The 5,094-nt window shown below is 35.7% G+C and overlaps 1 protein-coding gene across 1 annotated transcript in view; it reads left to right on the plus strand.

Annotated features, from left to right (window-relative positions):
• Window positions 1-4,032, plus strand: part of LOC136034602 (uncharacterized) — a gene marked incomplete in the record, with an annotated part of 33,169 nt that extends 29,137 nt beyond the window's left edge. Inside the window, 1 exon segment of the mRNA XM_065715875.1 lies at window positions 6-4,032.
• Between the last annotated feature and the right edge of the window lie 1,062 nt (window positions 4,033-5,094).

Here is a 5,094-nt window from a genome sequence, read left to right on the forward strand (position 1 = left end):
GATTCTTCTTCCTCAATGCATTTGAGCGCTAAAAAGTTGGACTACGAAAGTCTTTCTAATATTTTGATTAGGCCAATACATTCTAAATGATAACTTATTTCACGCACGAGGGAATCCCCTGCCCGCCTTATAAAACCGTTAAATTGATCGCATGTTTCAGAACTATCATCACCTAGCCGCGTAACTATCCAGCAAAGCTATTGATTTTTGGTCTATTCAACACATCCGCATGCGAAACTACATTAGTGCTCTAGCGTGACATAGATAGGTTAAGTTACAAAGAAGATGTTACATAGCTCCAGCCTTAGATATATCATTACGTAAACGATTACGTATTGGAGTCTTATCCTAAAACAAGAAATCTAAAGGACATAAACTTTTGTACATACAAATTTTATTAATAAAACAAATTTATAAAGCATTATTAAAACACAGAAAAAGCAGTTAAACTCAACAACGGAAAAAACAAAACCTGAAAAAACCTGACGTAGGGTAAAATATAAGAAAAAGAACCATGAATTAAAGAAAGGTGAGAGCCCTAGCAACCAATTCCAGAAGGGAAGATTGATATTAGAGGTTAATTTCAACTTATTAGAGGTTATTGGAGAGTTAATTTAAACAAAGAGCTATTTGTGAGAGCTTTTAATGAGAATGCCACATTTTGAGCCAAGACAACGCATATTCACGCCACCGTGCCAATATATGGCTGACCCACCCTAGAAAGCATTTCTAGAGGGGCGCTTGTTGTTAGCGGTAAATTTAAGCAATATTAAGAGGTATTTCTGAGATATTCAAATGAAAATCCCTCATTTCTTTTTACTCAATCCCCCACTTCCAAAAAATTCTTTTAACACCACCCACCTTAACCTTAAGCTGTAGAACATGTTAGTCCAAGCAACTCACGCAACCATGGCAATGTATGGCTAGTCCATGACACTTCTGTGATGCATATTATCATTCCCAAGACATTTTTACCAGAAATTGTCATGCTAAAAATCATGCATTAACTCCATCGGTTCATGTTTTTGCAAACCGCCACCAACGTGATGCATCATCTGAATTCACAACACCATGTCGCATTATTACTGACCTTTTGGCACCCTCTGACACCCTCTCATTATTCCTGAGATATTTTACAAATGTTTCCTTGTTAAAAATTATGTAGAAAATCCAATGGTTCATGTTTTCATAAGCCAACCCTATGTGACACACCAGCTCAAATCACACCACCCTGCTGTACTGTTACTGAACCTCTGGCACCCTCTAACATCCCCTCATCATTCCTAAGAGATTTTCCCGGATATTTTCTTGATAAAATATAATTTTAATCAATTGGTTCATGTTTCCACCAAAAAACCTCCGGGATACACTATGTCATTTCACACCACCCTATCACATTATGAATGGCCCTCTGGCACCCCCTCGTCATCGCGAAGACACTTTATAGATATTTTGTTGATAAAAATATGATTTCAGTCCATTATATCATGTTTCCACAACCCAATCCTCCTTGATACACCATGTCGTCTCAAGCCACCGTGCCAAACAATGACTGGCCCTCTGGTACCCTTTCATCATTCCTAAGATATTTTCATATATTTTTTTGTTAAAAATCATGCGTTAAATTCATTGGTTTATGTTTTGGCAACCCAACCCTCCGTGATTCACCATGTTGATTCACACCACCATGTCACACTATGACTGGACTTCTAGCACCCCTTCATAATTCCTAAGAAAATTTCCAGATGTTTTCTTGTTAAACATTATGCTTAAAGTCCATTGATTCATGTTTCGCAAGCCAACCGTCTGTGATACACCTTGTCAATTCACACCACATTTCCACACTATCAGTGCCTCTCTGGCAGCCTCTAGCACCTCGTGTCATTCTTAAGACACTGTCAGATGTTTCTTGCTAAAAATCAAGCATTAAATCCGTTGGTTCGTGTTTTTGCAAGCCAATCCTCTGTGGTACACCATGTCATCTCACGCCACCGTGACACACTATGACTGACCCTCTGGGACCCTCTATAACCCCTAATCATTCATATTGAATCATGTTTTTGCAAACAAGACCTCCGTGATACACCATATCAATTCACACCAACGTGTCACACTATCATTGCCCTTCGGGAGACCTCTAGCATCCCTTATCTAACTGATAACCTTTAGCATTTCCTTACCAAATTCATAGAGAGATGAGCCGGATTATTCCAAAATTGGCACACACATACATACATACAAACACGAACACACACACACACACACACACACACACACACACACACAGACACAGACACACGCAACCACACAAATTCGGACACACATGCATACACACACACTGACACAGAAATGCCTTGTCTGAGTCTAGTAGATCTCTCCAATAAGCCTGGAAGTAATAACTTTGTCTCTGAAAATTCCTTTTCTTGCGTCTCTGACTTTTGAATGAGCTTTCTAAACGTTGGATTTGTTAGCGTACCCTAAGAATAATGGGGATATAACCAAGTAGGACAATAAAATGTTTTTATTGAACAGTGGACCGCGGAATTTCATCGTAAAAAATGAATGTCTTAAATCTACCCATAAAACACTTCATCATATTTTCCCTTGAGATGTCACATATTTCCATTTTCAATCATAAATAATTTTCAACAACCTCACTATACATTCATCGTTGATGAGATCTGGTTAATGGACTGCATCTGTTGGTAGACCCATAATGCTGGTAGTAACGTTTGCAGGTGCTTTGTTTTTGATCAATTAATGTGTAATCTCCTTGCTGATAATGTCTGCTAGTGCTCATTTTATTTTACTTTCAATTTAACCGCCTATTACAACATTATTTTTACATAATTTGCAATTTTGGCGCCTGGATAGGATATGGTTTATGGTATTGGTAGAAGAGTAGGCATGTCCTCTTCTTGTCTTCTATTGAATGTTAATACCGAAAAGATGGCAATAGCATCTATCAACAGGTAGCGTGTTACCAGCAGAATAAGCAATAAGTTGGCCTTTCTTATCAACTTAAAGATTTATGTTTGATTTTAAGTATTAAAGATTTTAAGCATTAAAATCTATGAAAATTCTTACTCTCACATACTCACCCTAATAAGTGTTGAATCTTTTCGATATCCCAAAGGAATTTAACTCCTTACTGTCATGACCATGCAAGTATAATTTTCCGATATTGTAACCGCTACTACTCCTCGCTCTTTACGCGAAAGTTTTTTATTATTTCAAAATGTAGAGTTGAGGGAAAGAGTCAAACTTTTGCGCAAAGAATTAAGTGTCGAGGAGGGTGTAATCCCTTTCATAATACAGAATAATTTCTTATTGTTTTAAATTTTAATGTCGCTCCTTACTTTTAGCTGAAAAACTTGTCTATTTTATTTAATATTAAATAAAATTGGCATGAGCTTAAACAAATAAAATTTTACAAAACGGAATAAGAGGAGGGGGCTAAAAACCCAAAGCTCACCTTTTAGCTCCATGCATTGTTAAGTTTCGGAAAAATCCTCCTGACCCTAAAATTCTGATTTAAACTAAAGTTTCCACTAAAGTTTTGATTTAAACTAAAGTCTCAACGGATCATTTAATAGATTATCAAATAAAAAGCATCCACTGCCGTTCTTGCTCACAAAGCATTTTTTAGAGCTTCAAAATTTTATTGAAAGTGAACTAGGTTTTTTTAAATTACCCTATGGTTCTGGAAACTGCCAATTCAAGATGAATATACCTTTTCTTTCTATTTTCAACAGATATTTTATAGAAATCTTCACTCTCCATATTTGTCATATTCATCAGTTTTGCTTTTGCGTTTCTCTATTTTTGTGATGTTAATTAGATAATTTGGTGAATTATGCCTAACAAAACTTTGAATAAAATAGTTTTATTTATTTTAAGTTTTTTATAGCTAGTGAAACGATAAATACTACGTCAAAATTGTAAGATTTTTGCTAAAAGGAACATTTACTTGATATATTAGTTGTTTTTGTAATATGCTAAGTGAGAAATAAACCATTTTGTTAGACTAAACTTTGACGACATTTGAGATTAGACTTGAAAATAGAAAGAATAAACATTACAGCAGACACTGCGGTATGACTCTCCTGAAATATAATAACTAGACAGTTTACACATTCTGAATTTTTATGTTTGGTTTAAATCACATATCATAAAACTGATTTTGTCATTGAAAGTATTTCCGTAACCTAAGCGGCACTACTCTGTAATCTTTTATTATCCAATTTGGTAATTCGTTTCTGTAAATTTATATTCAGTTTATCATCAATTCTTGATTGTGTTTATACTTGTTCTCAATTTATATTTATTTTCAATTCTTGGAATTCATTTGCAAGTGTGCTTTCTTAGCTCACCAAATATTATTACAAATTTCAAGAAATTAAAACAAAATTTCCGAAATGAAGAAGTTTTCGTTTCTCTATATCACAACTGGATAAATCTCACCAAAAAAGATAGTTAAATTTTTCGATGTTTGCTGTACAAGTGTGCAATATGATTTCTTGAGACTACATAAAATTCCAATAGCCCCCAGCCCAATAAAACTACTAATATAACTAACAACTCACCGCAGCAACAAATCCCCTGAAGTCAACACAGCTACGAACATTCCTTCTCCGGCCCAATCTGTTCAAAGCTTCCTTCTTTACACCCTCCCAGTAGGCTCTCATTTCCTTTAAATATTTCTTTATAATATCCTCCCAACACGAAGGCAGACGACCAGCTTTCCATTTAATTCTGAACGGTTGGTCGAAAAGGAAACTCTTCAGCAATCTATCATGCTTCATCTGCAGAGCATGCCTTAGTCATTTCAAGCCTTCTCTCATGACAGTCCTAGAAAGTGTGATTGAACCACATTTTTCTTAGAGCCGACTGTTTGAAATACGGTCAGTCTGGTGGGTACCATAGGCAATTTCTCAGGAAAACATCTAGCAAAACTTCAGACGCTTTTCGGAGTGCTCATGCTTTAGTACCATAATTGACTAATGTCATCACAGTAGTCTCCGAAATCCTAGTCTTGGTTTGCTGATTTATCTTCTTATTCTTCCAATTTTTTGAGAAAACACCCTGAGCTTT

The sequence above is a fragment of the Artemia franciscana genome, chromosome 2 (assembly GCF_032884065.1).
Source record: "Artemia franciscana chromosome 2, ASM3288406v1, whole genome shotgun sequence".
In the NCBI taxonomy this organism is placed as follows: domain Eukaryota; kingdom Metazoa; phylum Arthropoda; class Branchiopoda; order Anostraca; family Artemiidae; genus Artemia; species Artemia franciscana.